General features: G+C 35.1%; 1 protein-coding gene and 1 pseudogene across 1 annotated transcript in view; both read left to right on the top strand.

Moving 5' to 3' along the window:
- Positions 1–10,499, top strand: part of LOC126726974 (carboxylesterase SOBER1-like) — a 64,931-nt gene extending 54,432 nt beyond the window's left edge. Inside the window, exon 7 of the transcript XR_007656109.1 lies at positions 10,469–10,499. The gene's annotated coding sequence lies outside the window, so the exon portion shown is untranslated. The remainder of the gene's footprint in view (positions 1–10,468) is intronic.
- On the top strand, positions 121–10,350 carry LOC126726976 (carboxylesterase SOBER1-like; annotated as a pseudogene).
- Positions 10,500–16,922: the final 6,423 nt, after the last annotated feature.

Below are 16,922 nucleotides of genomic sequence, written 5' to 3' on the forward strand. Positions count from 1 at the left end.
TTTTTAGAGAAACGACGAAGCAACAATCTAAACGACAATTCATTCTCGTACTCTACTACGTACGACTACCATTTTTCACACAAAGACAAATTTGCGGGAAAAAAACAAAACACTCATAAAATTGCAGAGATGAAGGTTGTGCTATTAGCAAAGCCAATTGCAGCCATAGCAATCACCCTGAGTAGCACCGTTGGGTTTGTGCTACTATCCCACTCACACCACCAACAATCTTCTCTAAAATCAAAGACCCATATACATTCAGTGGCTAACAATCGAAGCTTTATTGTTTGGCCACATGGTTTAGGGAGCTCAGGCCCAGCCGCAGCCAATGGACCCATCAAATCCCATTTCACTTCCCCAGAATTCAAAAACACAGTCCGGTCTTTCCCTTCTGCTCCTTCCAAACCAGTCACTTGTTACCGTAAGTTCTTCTCCATTTTACATTTACTCAATCTTTCTTTGTTTTTTTTTTTTTACTTTTTTAATTTATTGTTTTTGGTTTGATAATAAAGTTTTTGACTTTAATTTCCTTTAAAAAAAAAAAGTTTTTGACTTTAATTGTGACTCTACTTGTCTAGTATTACCGATACAACATGGATTAGGATTCCAAATTCGAATCAAGTTCGGAAAACATTTTATTTAGTATGGAGTATTATACGACAGGGATTAGGATTCCAAATTCGAACCAAGCTCGGAAAAAATTTATTAGTATTACGTAGAATAGAACTGGAATTCAAACTAACTATATAATAATCACAACTCATAACCTTTGTCTTATCAATAAACATGGCTTCTTACTCTTCTTCTCCTATGTTGTCGTTTCTGAAGTGTTCCTTCATTGTTTGTATGATTTCTTGGTTCAAAAAACTCTTTACGCTGCCGAAGAAAAAGGAGTCTCCTGCTATTACTTGGGAGTTAGTGTTTGAGATTTTGAGTCGGACAACTTTGAAAGATATTGGAAGGTGCAGGCTAGTTTCAAAAGACTGGAACTTGCTAACTTATGATACAAGTTTCATGCAAGAACATTCTAAAAAAACAAAAACGATTTCTGGATTTTTCATTCAGGGTTACACAAGAAAACCCGTTTCCGTGTTTGTTTCCATCAATGCTTTGGATTGTGACTCTAAACTCTCCCTTGACTTCTTGCCTGGTCCAGTACAGATTGAAGCCTCCACTAAACAAGGTATTCTGTTGTGCATGAAGAGTTCTGAAACAAGAAATTTGGGAGTACCTGAGTATTTTGTTTGCAAGCCGAGCACAAAACAATGGCAGCAGATACCAAATCCTAAAACACGGTACAAAACCAAAAGATGTGCAATGGTGGTGCTTAGATCAAATCCAATGCACTATAAAATTGTTCGGTTTTCAGAACCCAAGTTCTCAGGCATCAGAGACAACTCATGCTATTCTCTTTGGTGTGAGATTTTTGACTCGGCAACATGGGCATGGAAAAAATTAGAAGATACGGTAAGGTTTCCTGAGTACGAGTTCTTGAGACTTGAGCCTGCTGTGTCTGTTTGTGGTTCGTTTTATTGGCTTATGACTAACAACCAGGTATTCGCGTTTCATGAAGATACGGAAAATTGGACCATATTTGATATCCCTAAAAGTTTGTGCAAGAGAAATTATTTTAGTTACATGAAACTTGTAGAGTACCAAGGGAACCTTGGGATGGTTTGCAAGGGTATTGATTTTATACAACTTTGGGTGATGGAGACAAAAACAATAAAATGGAGTGAGAGAAAAACAGTGAGCACTGAAGTGGAGGAATGGAGTACTTGTCCCACAGCGTTCTACAGTACTGACATTGCAGTCATGAAGGGCTGTTACAGTGTAATATTCTGCAACTTTAAACAGTGCAATTCGAACGTGTTCAACATGCAGAGCTATCCAATAGAAATCCATCCGTTAGAAGTTTTCCCCTTTCAATCTGACTTAGAACCTGTTAGTTTGAAGATCAATGGTCGGAAGGAATATTTATCTATAGTTCTTTGTTGGATTTTCTTGTTTAGTATTAATTTTATTTTGTTGTTTCTTTTTTAGATGAGTAAAATTTTTATAAATCTATCGATGTGGTGGATATTTTTAATGTTCTTTGTTTGAGTTTAAATTTGGATTTTAATTATCATTCATATTTGTAGAACTTTTTTTTTTTTTGGGTGGTTTTGTCACGTTTGCTTATCTATATCAATCCTTGCTCAAAAAACGTTGTTAAAAGGCCTCAATGCTATCGAGTCAATCTACTATCTCAAGGTGGTGGACTTGCCTAGCTCAAATCTGTGCAGCCTTGCCTGTAGTTGGATAGTGCAATCTAGCAAGTGCTGATATTTGCGTAGCAATTTTTAATAAATAAGGGAATTTTATTGATAAAAAAAACAGAATTCCCAGGTATACCGGTGGTGTACTTGAGAAGCAGTACATCAACCTCTCAAATTGCAATGCTCTAACATATCTGATAAATTAGAGATATTTGCAATTAGAGAATCTATCATCCTGTTGTCCAGGGGTCTCAAGGCCATTATAGTTTCTGACTTAGTCAAATTTTTTATTTGGATTATTCAATGGATACTGTAAAGGGAGCATTGAGGTACGCTAATAACAACAAATTGAAATTAAAAAGTACAATTTGTTTTTAGTCACTAATGCACTTGTCAAGACATGAGATTCATCGCTTATAGAGTAGCAAGAAGTCACCCTAAGGAAACTGATGTAATGGCACAGTAAATTAGACTTTCAGAATTATGATTCTTGGTGGTACTGTTCATGTAAATTCTTCTATTCATACAATTTTTGCTGAAAACTTCAAATGAAAAGAAATAAAGACATAGATGCCATTTTCATTTGGTTTGTTGGTGGTCATTGTATTCTTAAAATATTCAATTCTGATTAACTTCTGATGTTGCATGTTGTAAATAGCGATAAAATAATTTTCTGGCAATGGCCTTTTCCTTTGCGAAAACATGGATTATTGATCTGTACGTCTTTGGCAACCGTTTTATTACTAGAGGGATAAACATTTTGCTTCATTATCATAAAGTATAATTTTCATTTGTGTTTCATCGTCTTGGGTTGAATTTGTTGGCCTGTTGGTATCCTTTATGTTTTTTCCTCATTGGTTCTTCTAGAAGACATATTCAGGGAGTTCAAGGTTTTCTGCATGGCATGTAAACCAAGTTTAGATGCAAAATTTTCACATCAAAGTTGAATAGCTGCTATAAGGTCATCCCTGGAAAATGCCCTTTGGTCTATGAATTAAAATGATGTTACTAAAAAAGATATTGTAACATAAATTCAGAGAAATGTCTAACCACTAAAAAGTTAAATAATCATTTCAAGTCTTTGGGATGTCCAACCATGCTGTTATTGTCCAATTGAAGTGTTGCTTTTTCATTATTCATTAGTTCCCTTCGATTATCTTTTGGCCTTATCATAGGGAGTATTACTTTCTTGGTGTGGCTTCCTTGCTTTGTATGTTAATAATGAGTAACATCAAGCTATAGAGCATGTATCAACATCGGCATAACAAGTCAAAGATTTACTCATTCTGATGAAGATGTTTTAATATTTTCTTCATTCTGTCTTTGCTTCTCCTTGTAGATGGTGCTGTGATGCCTTCATGGTTTGACATTCATCAGCTTCCTGTGACAGCTGTAAGTTGTGCTTCCCTCTTTCTCTCTTTTTGTTTAAATGGTAAGTTACACGCATACGCTCAGGGTCTTGACTCTTGAACCTAAAAGCTACAACCCCACCTTCCACCATACTCTTACAAGGGAAGGTGATGTTATTTTGCTAGAGCTCATTAGCTTGTTTTTTACTGCTTAAATCTCTCATTGAGTTCAGTTTGCAGAATGATATATGCATATGAAATCAGTAAGTCTAAGTACACAAAGAATTTCACAACAAATTTCACATTTGTTGAGGTGGCAGTTCGTGATTGGTGTGCAATAAAGCGATGATAGTGGTGGTCCCATGTGGAAATAATGTTGCACCAACTATAATCTGCCACCGCAACAGGTTGTGAAATTAATTATGTCTATGGCATTGTTGATATCAAATTGAATTGAACCCAAGAACTTTTTTTTTTGGTTTTGTTGGAAACAAGAGGCTCCTGATAAGGGATTTACTGGTAATTCTTTTATGAGGTAGAATTCTGTTCAATGGATTACTATTTACGTTGTGATAGTAGAATGGTAATTGTCTACTTGTAATATGCAGAACCTCGTTTATGATGGCTTTACTTATAAGTTCATCTGATGCTAATGCTTGATGATTGGCATCAGTCAAATTGACTTGGCACTTATTTATGCATGATCAAATGGACCAAGGGTGGTCTTAATAGGAGTAGAGCCCAGCTAGCTTAACATCAGTCAGAGGTGCCCCAATCTTCTGATACAGTACTGTTAACTGAGTCAGAAAAATATTAAATGATGTCTTGAGATTTTCTGAAGGTCATACCATTCATGTTTGATTGCATTGTTGGCCTTCACTAGTACCAATCTGACACTGAACCAAATATATCGCACCACTAGTGCAAACGTACATCTCCACTTGAATCTTTTATGGATTGTCAGTTACTAGAATTTTTCAGTTGCTCTTGCTATGGTTAAAGTGATGTTGCAAGGCTTAAGGAATCTCCAGGAGAGGATTGTGAATTGCTTTGGTACAATACTAGTTGATATGTTAATTTGTTGCATTTATTGCAGACTTTTTTGCTGACAGGAATTAGAATTCTCGAAAATATGAAAGTGATGTGCTTAAAGTGATTCAGAATGTGCATGCAGTGATAGATAAGGAAATAGCTGCCGGCACAGATCCTAAATAATGTCTTTGTGTGTGGATTCAGTCAAGGAAGTCTCCCTCTTCTCTCCTTGCTCTTCAATACGGCCCCCCTTGCCACCCTCCTCTTCCACCACCACCACCCCCCCCCCCCCCCCACCCCCCCACCCCCGGGTCCCCATTCCAGAAAAATGCATAAATAAATAATTAAATAAATGCACACAGCAAAACATCTTTACATCATTGATTTTAGTTAGTACTTATAATATGCAAATTTAAAAAACTCTTTTGCAAGTGCCTTGACATTGGCAAGTGTTCTGCAGTATTCAGTGGATGGGTTCCTTTTAGTTCGTCTATAGTAGAAAAAATTTCACCAAATGCAAAGAGGTTACTTTTCTTCAAAAAAAACTATGTTGCACGGACACGGACACGGGAATACAGCAATTTTTGAAAAATAAGGACACGACACGGCAAGGACACGGCAGTTAAATAATTAATTATAGTTTATATTTAGGCATATTTTTAGACATAAAATATGTTTATGTGTAGAATTTAAATTATGTAAGAACTACAAATAAGTAAACTAACACCCAAAGTAGTACAACAATACACAATATTTAACTTTAATAAATAAATAAAACTATAGCAGGACACATTAAAACAAAAATCACTAAATTCGTAATAAATATTATAATTTATAAGGCAAAACAAAAGGCTAACTAAAGAAATACATTAACTGTGAGAGTGGGATTAAAAAAAAAAAAAAAACGCGTTATAACTTATAACTAAGTGAGTAACAGTACTGTGTACCACCATTACCATTCAATCACCAAAATTGGTATTCAAAAAAAAAAAAAAAAAAAAAAAAAGAGAGAGAGAGGAGGTTGGAGTCGTCGAACCTGTTGTCCACACCGAGAGAGAGAGATCGCTGGAAGGGACAGGGCACGGCGTCACTCGACGTCTATGGAGCTCGTCGATTGGCCCAATCTAGCTCCGGCGAGGGACAGAGGGCAGCGGCAAAAAAAAAAAAAACAGAGAGAGGAGGTCGGAGTCGTCGGACTTGTTGTCCACTCCGAGAGAGAGAGATCGCTGGAAGGGATAGGGCACGGCGTCACTTGACGTCTATGGAGCTCGCCGTTCGGCCCAATCTAGCTCCAGCGAGGGACAGAGGGCAGCAGCAGGGAGGGGGGGTTGAGAACTTGAGAGGTGGGTTTTTCAAAATGACTTCTCAGACTCAAAATCTGTGATTTCTTTTTTTTTTTTTCTTCATTGCTGGCGTGTCGAACGCATCGGAGCCACGTCGGCGCGTGTCAGAGAAACAAAAAAAAAAAAAAAAAAAAAAAAAAAAAAAAAAAAAAAAAAAAAAAAAAGAAGAAGAAGAAGACACTCGCTAGACATTGGAATCCGGCAAGTCGTACCCGTTCCGGTGTCCGACATCGACACGACGCCAAAAATGGCGTGTCCGTGCAACCTAGTCAAAAAACACTATGATGTGGTTTTAGACTCTTTTCTTTATATAAATTTTTAGTATCTTCTTGACTTGCCATTTGGATGCATATGAAACAAAGATCTTAGCAAACATTTTGTAGATAGGTTCTCAATCATATCATTGAGGGATGGTCAAGCAATGGGATAGTGGTTGATGCATAGCGCATTTGAAAGAAAATAGGAAATAAAAGGATGGGATAGGAAACCCTGGGCTTCACTATGTAGGGGCATGGAATCACCACCAAGCCAAAGAAATTTTCATCGGAAGATTACCATTCCAAACACAATTTCGCAAACCATTCTTGGAGCCTCCTTTTAAAGATTGATTATGCTCCTTGCATCAGAGGTGTAATACATATGGTTCAATACTCACTTTGTCATCTTGGCTGGGGGGGGGGGGGGGGTGTTGTGGGGCAGGTGGTGGGAAACGGGTTTGAGTAGTAGTGTAGGATTTCTAACCATAAAAAATATAAATATAAATATAAAAAATATAAAAAGAAGAAGAAGAAAGAAATCCTCACTGTCCTCCATCTTGACATATTCATCTCCTAGTTTAGTTATGGATTGTTGTGCATTTCTTTATAAATCAAATGTAATCTTGTTATTTGTAATGAGAATAATTGCTCATCTACAAGTTTCTCTACTGCATCAACTATGGTGTGGTGGTATAGATTTTAATTTGGTGATAGGTTGCAGATAAATAGTGCTGGATTGCTTGAAACTCATTCACTAAAACAACTTGTATGCATTGGCACTAACAACTTTGTAGACAAAGTTCAATGCCTGATGTTTGCAAGAGTTTACTTAGGTCTGAGGATCTACATGGCACCCTACTAGGACATTCTAGTCCAAGTAGTAGATCTTACTAGAATCACCCAACTGTATTTGCTAATTCTTCTCACTGTTATAGACAATCCCCTTTTTTAATATTCTTGGTGTTTTATGTGTACCAGTAGGCCCATCTGATTTAGATTCAACTAGTCATATCTACCACTAGGCCTATAACACCCCATAATTTTGATACCAATTTAATTATTATGTGTAGATTATAAAGGAGGTCTACAATTAAATGGATTAAATTGATTTGGGCCGAAGATATTAAAAATAAAATAAATACTATGGGATATGAAGCCCAAGTGAGGTGGTATAAGTAAATATATGGGCCTTGATAATCCTAGCATTTTATCTTTTAAGTTACACGTGTATGTACATAAGAAGTTCTTTTTTGTTTTCAGCCGCAACATAAGAGTGAGCTATTTCTTTTCTTCTCTACGGCTATGCACAAGTATTTCAGGTATGGTTTGTGATGATGCCGAAAAATCAACAGTAAGTCACACTGCCTCATGTGCTCGAAACAATACCTGCAAAATGAAAAGAAAAGACCTCACAGAGAGCACCGATGTGATGCCTGCCAAATACCCACCAAAAGTCAAGTAAGAACTTCTCACAACTCTAGAGTGCCAGAGCCGAGGTGAATTATGCGTACCTTCGTTTATGAGAGTTTTGAGTTTTTATAGTAGTAAAGGGTTGACCTCTCTTCCTTGGCTTAGAAGTCTTTTCCTTACAGAAGTCTCTATGAGTGTATTTTGTGGAACCCTTTCCTTGTAGGAGTCCTTTTGATTAGCACTGAGCGTTGGGCACAAGATATTTCCATATACAACATACATGGAGGCCAAGTAGGGCCACGTCAGAACCATCAGGCTCGCATAACCCCTTCTGCCTATTGGCGTCAGCTTTCTATCTTCGCCCCAAGTTGACGCCGTCAGCTTGGAGCCGTAGACTCCATACTATTGCCATATGTCAGTGGATACAAGGTCGATAGGTTTGTCTAGAACATCGCTCTATGCCTCTACATCAGTGGGTATATTTATAATTTTATCCTTATCAGTTTGTCTTGCTGTAATTTTAGAAGTTGAAAGATTTAGAGAGTTGGAATTATTCTATGGCTAACAATTGTCCCCATGCTTATAGGAAGACATGGGTCTGTGCATCTATTATGTTGGTACCAAGTAAAACAATTGGCATTGGGTTCATGAATCTAAACCTATCACTGTATTGATGGGAAAGCCGACCATAATGATTACAATATTATAATAGGAATCATTTATATATAGTCGTATGGTCCTCCATAGGCTTTGAAATTGATTACGTAAAAATAGTATGTCTCCATATGGTCCTCCACAGGCTTTAAGATTGATTTGACAGTACTATAATATGTGGCTTCTACTTTGATTAATAGATATAAATATTAGGTTGATCAGATAGGTTTATATATCATGTGGCTTTTAAGGAATAGTAGAATATATGATGGCTTGACCTTTAGTGAAATGCTAGAGTTCTATAGAGTTGTAGTACAATCATGCCTATTAATGGATAGTAAAAATACGTGAAACAGAACAATTAGATTAAAGCTGAAAGTGAATTGGAGAGTTACGTAAATAAATGTAAAATTTTGAAAATATCAGTGTTGTCTAAGTATGAAAACAAATTTTAGTGGGAAATTCGTGTATTGATGGACCTATTTTTGGTGTTGTTAGACTCTAATTCTACTGAATTGTGATTCAAGGGAGGTTGATTTCCTTTATTTTTGCAAGAGGTAAGTAGTGTTTACTAATTTTGGGGGTTTTTCCAAAATAGTGTTGATTATTAAACTATTCTCTATCAAAGAAATATGTTGATATTCTATATATAAATTGATATTTTATAAATGTTTGAAGTGCACATTGACTATTCGTTTTATGAAAAACTTGTGGGACAACTTAAACTTATTTAAACTTGTATATGTGAATATACCTTTATATTGTTGAGAATTATGAATGGATTATTTTTGTAAGCATATTGAATATGTTTTGAAAACCTATGGCAAGTCATGATTAGAAGTTCAGTATGGTATTTAGTCATTAGTAAGGGACAATCATATTGCAGTTAGTCCTTAACAAGGGACGGTCCCTGGAAAAGAGGACAATACATATTTGATAGCTCCTTAGCAAGGGAGTATACTATTGAGGATCCAAAAAGGAAGCTTCTTAGCAAGGGAGTGCACCTTTAGGTTCTAAAAGAGCCATCCTTAAGAAAATGGATGAAAATGAGGTTCTAGTCCTAAAAGGAGACAACACAACCCTATCAACGGGGCGTAAACGTTAACTACAAGAAAAGCCTAGAGATTTGTTTATATGATGGTATTGAAATATATATATTATGATGGCTCACAATGTAAAGATTTTTTTTTTTTTTTTTTTTATGTGAAATATTTGATGATAAAATATTGATGAGTTACAAGTTATGAATTTGTTGTAAGAATTATTTATTTGAAATGTTTGTTCCCACACCCTGATATTAGTGAATTCCATTTATTGAGTTATCTCACCTCCCTTTATTTCCTCTTACAGATATATTAGAGGAATTATTGGAGTAAAGACTCTTGGAAGACAACAGTTATGAAGTATTTTGTGGAACTAAGGATTTTATCATGATTTTTATGGCATTAAACATTGTATTGGAGAATTATTTTGAGGATGTTTTGTTTTTAGTGGATTAGAGCTCTAATATTTGTGAAGAGGTTTTAGGTTGCTGGTTTCTATTATTTAATATTTTTTTATGGATTATTCAGATTAAATAGACTTTTATTACTTATGATTTTGGGGCGTTACAAGGCCCCACTGCCATTGACACATAACTGGATCATTTGGAAACTAACACTTTAAGTTAGAAGGCTGTAAGACAAATTTGTATTAATTCTATATTTAGATTTGCATGTAACTCTTCAATTTACTTGTGTTTTGGTTATGAATCTGAATGTATGTGCAGACACCTATTTTGTGGTCCCATGGAATGGCTGACAGAATTGTATTGTTTGACGCTGGACAAGCTGGTCCTCCTTTCCTTGTAGAAGTTGGTGTTAGCTGTGAGTTTAATGTAATTCATCCTACTATTGCAATATTTTCTTAAATTCTTTCTTGATTTTGTTTAGGACTCTTGAAAATCTTTTATTCACAGGCTTATCCTGGTCTTGGCCATTCAATAATCAACGAAGAGCTGCAGTACTTGGAATCATGGATAAAGACACGTATTTCGGGTTCTTCTTAAAGACTTGGGTGGAACTAGTCCTGTTATATGCATTGGTCTTTGATTTTTGATTTGTCATATTACATAACGAAACTTGAAAATTTTCAAGTTACTTCACAATTCACATATTATGATGAACCTAAATCTAAAAGCTATTTTAAATTACTTTTGTTTAAGGCAAATTCTGACTGCTGAAATTGATGGTGGAGAAAAACAGAAGATGCGATTTAACCGAGACATTAGTTCGTCATTAAATTAAGTGGCACTAAAATAAATTTTTCCAAGGAAGTCTCATGGAAATTGACTTGATTCACAGTAGTTATCTTCCAAAGAAGAAGAAAGGGGATTAAGAACACAGACTAGGGAGAAAGTAGAGGAATTTGCATCAATGTTAAAAGTACCAATATGTTAACATGGTTTCCTAGTATTTATACTAGGATTCTTCTAAGTCTAGTTTCAAGAAAAGCTCAAAATTTGGTTCTCTAATCAATTAACCATTTGTACAACAATTTGTAAATTGACTTGTCAAATTATCTTGCACTTGGTTCTTGATCCTACTTTCATTTATACAAGCGGCCAGTAGTAGTACAAGAATTTGATTCTGGATTTCATAGCAGTTCCGTTTGAGAAAAGAACCTAAAAGAACTGATATTGGAACTTTTGATTCTCTCCTTGTAGACGTTGAGAAGATGTACATTAGTCAAATATACAAGTGTTCAGGCAATCTTTTCCTATCAGTATAATAACATTTTCATAATTTAAAAAAAAAAAATTAATTCCTTTTTCTTTTTTTTAGAAACATTAATTCATACGGGAACTTACTGGTCGAGTAGAACTGATATAGGTGGCTGACTACAAAACTTGACTTGTAAACTTTTACATGCCTCCTTTGGAAGTATTAATTCGTAAATCGATGGAAGCTTAATGAGAACATTGAGGTGACTGTAAAAAACCCAATCAGACAGAATTATGAGCATCCCAAGAAATCCTTTATTATTTTTCTCATCTTAGTTTTAATATTATTTTCAATATTTACAAAGAAAAATCATTTTCAAAATTAATATAAAATTCTTTTTATTAATTTAGAATAAAAATTATCTGTCACCAAAAATTAAATTAAAAAGAAATGCAAGTAAAATCAAGAGCTAGTCAAGTAGAACAAATACCTGATTATCAAAGGGGTGCATAGCCTCTAGACCTTTGGCTTAGGGAATGAGTTCACCATCAATTTCTATGCAGGGGATGTGAGCAATCTTGCTTAACTCCTTCTTCCTTTGCATTCATATTGTCAATGTAGGGCATTCTTTGATCCGTAGGTGAGAAATGGAGGCAGGCAACCCCTCCTCTGGCATGTGCTTCAGCTCAGGGCAGTCTATGATCCCCAATCATTGAAGAGAGGTAAGATGTTGAAGCCCTTTCTTGTCCAATGATCTCAAATTTTGAAATCTAACAATGCTAAGTTGTGTAAGACTTGTTGGCAGTAAATCCTCATCTGGAAAGGACTCCACATCCCGGCAATCACCAGCAATATTAGACAATAATAATGATGTAAGCTTGAGAAAATACATGCAACGGAAACAGCATATACCACCTCGTCAAGCTCAACTTGGCCTTCCAACAACTGGCAATTCGGTGAATGACCAATACCATAAAATAACCCCTTTGCCTCAAACACAGATTTTGTAGTAAAATTCCAGACATCTGGCCTTTTGTATTGCTAACAATATCCATGGTCTCTGTATTGAAGTGCCCGGTGATATTTGGATTGTTGTACAGTCTGAAACATTCAAGATAATCAACCTGTTAAGCAAACATTCAGGTCAGGGAGTTGAAAGCTCACCTACAAGTTGTTCATTAGTACATAATTCACCAGCAAAAAGGCAGCCAACAGAAGAAAAAAAAAAATATGACCATCACTAACTGAAACTTTTTAGCCACTACTAAGAAATTGACAGTGGCATTATAATTAGTGTTAAGGCAGAGGGTCATTGCAAGTCCCACAAGACACTTGTAGGTTTAAACAATGGCATAAATGAGATTTAACATTCTTTGAAGTGGCGTTTAGTAGAAAATTTAAATGATAGAAATTATAGCATGGCAATTGAGGTAAAAATATGAACGTTCTATGGTGAGCATCACTATAAAGTTTGTGTAAGAAAGACTACCTTCCTACACTTTACAATGCACTATCATCTGCTACATGCGATATTAATAATTTAGAAAGGATCAAAATCAATCATGTCAACAATAGAGAAATTCAAGGATGAGATACTATAATCTAATTGGCGTTATTTGATACCCCCAACCGCATAGGTATCAATAAGCCACAATGTCCCTCTTTTTATAATCCTTGCACCCAGTAGCACAATTATCGATGGGTACACTTAAATCCAAAATTGTCAAATTTGATCTCTATCCAAAAAAAAAGTGTCAAATTTGATCTCACAATTTTTTTTTTTTTTTCTTTGCTAACAATGGACCGAAATGTACGAGAGAAAGGGATTCTCAGAAGACATGCAAGACCCAATTCATCAAGACCAAAATGTAAATAGAAAGTATGTCATGTTCTTCAAAATCCATTTAAAACAACACCTTCCCAAATTTTTACTACAAATTGATCATTTAATATCATACGAATCTATTTAAAAACTTATACAATTCAATTTCAAGTATATATATATATATATATATATATATATTATACATAGATAAATCAAGCTCTCATATTCATGAACAAATTATTATGTTTGAGCTTGATTCATTTAATAATTGAATCTAAACTTAGGCTTGAGTTTGACTCGTTTGCTAAACAAACGAATTTAAATAAGCATTTTTCTTAGCTGAGTTCAAACTGTTCATAAATAACTTAGTTCATAAACAACCCTGCCATTAATCTCTAAATTAATCAAAATAGTTTCAAACATATAGGGTGCAAAATCAAAATAAATACAAATATAGAAAGATGTCCTTGGGTTGCGAATCTCATACTTAATTTTGTAACTTTGTAAGGGAGCAGCAAATCGTAATGAAACATAACATTTAGGGATCTATATATTAAAAAAAATGAAACTTAAGAAGATAAAATCAAAATTTTAGGTTGTTGTAATTATTACTAGCTGCAAACCCGCGTGTTGCGCATGATAATTATTTTTATGATTGTTTTATTTAAATTTTTTTTACAATTTAAACTAATCTAATAATGAGTAATGTATTTCGTAATTATATTTTTATTTATTATAGGAACAATCATAAATGTAATATAGGAACAATCTAAAACACCAAAAAAACGTAAACTAAAAAAAATTAATAAAACTTAACAATGATTAATTCAACCAATATTAGGATGAAATTTTGTTTTTGATAATCTATTAAGGTTATTTTCTTTATAGAAATTATAATTTCGACCGCCCAAAACATATTATCAAATAAAAATTTATTAGCAAAATCTAAGAATTAAATTTCTATACATGCATTGTTATACAATAATAATAAAAAAAATAAAATTGCAAAAGTTAAAATTTGTCACCTATCCAATTATTTTCGTTTGGCTAACCTTTGCTTTTCTTTAAATAATGGCATTATAGAGTACTTCTAATACAACTATTAAGAGTACTTTGTCCACCACAAAGGATTAGAAAATAAAAAATAAAAAAAAATTAGTAAAGTCTCATAGTTTAACATCTAAATTGAGCACTATAAAAAATTATGTTATGTAACAGAATAAATACCAAATTATCCAAATCATACTATGTCATAGAATAATATTATATTTTAATATGCTATATTTAATTCTTTAGAACGCAATAGGATAACATTAAAAAAAAAAAAAAAAAAAAAAAAAAAAAAAAAAAAACAACAACAACAACAACAACAATTTAAAAAGCAAAACTAAATCACAATTTTAAAAACAAAACTAAATCGCATTAACCCAAAATAGAGTTTTAAAGAATATAATAAATTATCAACCTAAAGTAGAGATGCAAGAAAAATAAAAAAAAATCCACCAAAAAATTTAGAGAGAGAGAGAGAGAGAAAGGGGACCTTTTTTTTTTTTGTGTGAGGAAAAACTATGCATAGAATAGAAGAAATAGTGACAAATTTATAGTAAGAGGGTGTGAATTAGAAGAGACAAAAATAAAGGAAGATGAAGAGAGAGAGGAAGAGTGATATTAATGTATAGGGTAGTAGGGAGATGAAAAGGTAAGGGAGGGAGAAAGATTGAAGTAGTGGGGAGATGAAATGGTAAGGGAGAGAGAAAGGTTGGAGAAGTATAAATATTAAAAAAATAAATGTTAAAAACAATTATAAGAAAATTGGGAAAAAAAAAAAAAAAAAAACCTTAAAGCTTGAAAGTGAAAAGGCTTTGGGTTGGGTTTGATTGTGGAACTAAATAAATAAGAGGTGGGCTGGATTAATTATACAGATTTATTATAGGGTGATAGTGGAAGTAAATAAATAAGTAGTGGACTGGATTTATTAAAGGGTGATAGTGGAAGTAAATAAATAAGTAATGGACTATATTTATAGAGCTGAAAATTGTAAAAACCATTTTAAAATTGTAGGACAAATTATATTTTAAAAAAGAAAAGAAAAAAAAGAATGACATGACAACTGATGTGGCACAACGTGAAAGTAGCAGCATTAAACAGCTTTTAGTAATATATAGATGAATGATTATCCATACGGGTATTCTTCACTATTGGGCTGGTCTTGATTGGTCTTGTTGCAATTTTGGGCTCATTATAGAAGTTACATATATTGTACGTGTTAGAGCCCCTTTGGTATAATTTATTTCTATTGGTGTATTTTGTTTAAAAATAAAGCTAAGCAAAGATATTATTCTACATAAAAAAAAAAAAAAAAAAAAAAAAAAAAAAAAAAAAAAAACTGAGGATTTAAAAAGCTGAAATTTCTCCTTTTTATGATGAAAAAAAAAAATTAAACACTACACTATACTATACTAGATAATAAAATTTTGGCTTAAAAGGCATGGTTGCGACAAATGGCTACTTTTATTAATTAGTAAATTAATTATATATTTTTTGTGAGGCCCGGCCCAAAACAATGGGCTAGTTAAATACAGGCCTATCCGAGAAGCATCGTGTCCGAGGAGAAGTCATAGCCAAAACATTATTCAAGCCCAACTACCGTAAAAGAAACCTGTCCGAGGAGTAACACCTCCTCGGACACCACGAAGTCCAGATCAAAAAGCTCGCCCCAACCACTGTAGCTCATCCTCCAAGCATATAAAAAAGAATAAAACCCAAAATATCTCATGGAAAGCTGCTACCACCACATTAAATGTATCACAACCACCCTCTTGGCCGCATTAATGAGGAAAAGACCCCTGAACAGTACTACCTTGGCCACTGCAACTCACAAGGGAGTGATAAAAGTGTCTGATAGGACAGGTGCTCAAGTGGGGGCTTAGATGATCAACAAGTGTAAGGTTCAGATAAGAATGAGAGAGCTATATAATGTAATGGAGTCCCTCAAAGAAGAGGACGGAAAAAATGTATTCAGCACTCAGGAAATAGAATCTTCTGTGGAGTATCCATTCTAGTGTTTTTATTCCTGCAACAACATTTTCCATACCTCAGACCGACTAAGCTCACTGAGGCTAAGTTCTTTGACCCATCCTCTACAAGTATTTATTGTGTGTTGCGCCTTGGGCCAGGGCCTGCTCAATAGGGTTTGGGCCAGGAAAATTGTGCAACTACAATTGGCGCCGCCTGTGGGAAGAACTAGAGCATCAGCCAGCACAACGGTCGAGTATGGCAGAACTAGGCGCACACCAGGAGAATCCTCACCAGGCAAACTCCCAACAGACACAACCCGCCGAGTCCTAGAGGCAAAATAACCCCACCAACCCAGGCGGCAGGGGGAATCATGAGGGAAGTGTGCATACTATCCGGACGAGCCAGAGTCACACTCAGACAGGTAGTCACGTGTCCTAGAGGCGAAATAGTCATCATGCCATGCAACGGGAAATAGATGACCTGAAAAGGGAGTTACGACGTGTGCGGCGAAAACGGTCCCCCTCTAACTCAGACGAGTCTTCTAATGCGGAGGATGCAAGTTACCGACGGAGGTCAGGGACCCCCCCAAGTGAAACCTTTTCCTACGAAAGGGAACCACGCCTTGTACGGAAATATATGAACCCATCCAGCAAGGGTTCAGGGAATGATGTTATGAAGAAGGCGCTGGACCAGGTTTCAAGATCACCCTTCACGTATAGAATTGAAGGGGCTAAGCTGCCTCGACGCTTCAACCAACCGGCGTTTGCCATCTATAATGGCCGAGCAGACCCGGTAGAGCATGTGAGCTAGTTTAACCAGAAAATGACAATCTATTCCCAAAATGAAGCCCTAATGTGCAAAATCTTCCCATCCAGCTTGGGATCAATGGCGATGAGGTGGTTTAACAGCTTGAAGACAAATTCCATAGGCTCCTACAAGCAGCTCACTCAGGCTTTCTGCTCCCGTTTTATCACAAACACCATAGTCCCTTGACCCCTTAGTTCATTATTGTCCTTATCCATGCACGAAGGAGAAACCCTGAAAGCATACTCGGATAGATATTGGGAGGTGTAT

Source organism: Quercus robur, chromosome 5 (genome assembly GCF_932294415.1).
Source record: "Quercus robur chromosome 5, dhQueRobu3.1, whole genome shotgun sequence".
NCBI classification, from domain to species: Eukaryota; Viridiplantae; Streptophyta; class Magnoliopsida; order Fagales; family Fagaceae; genus Quercus; species Quercus robur.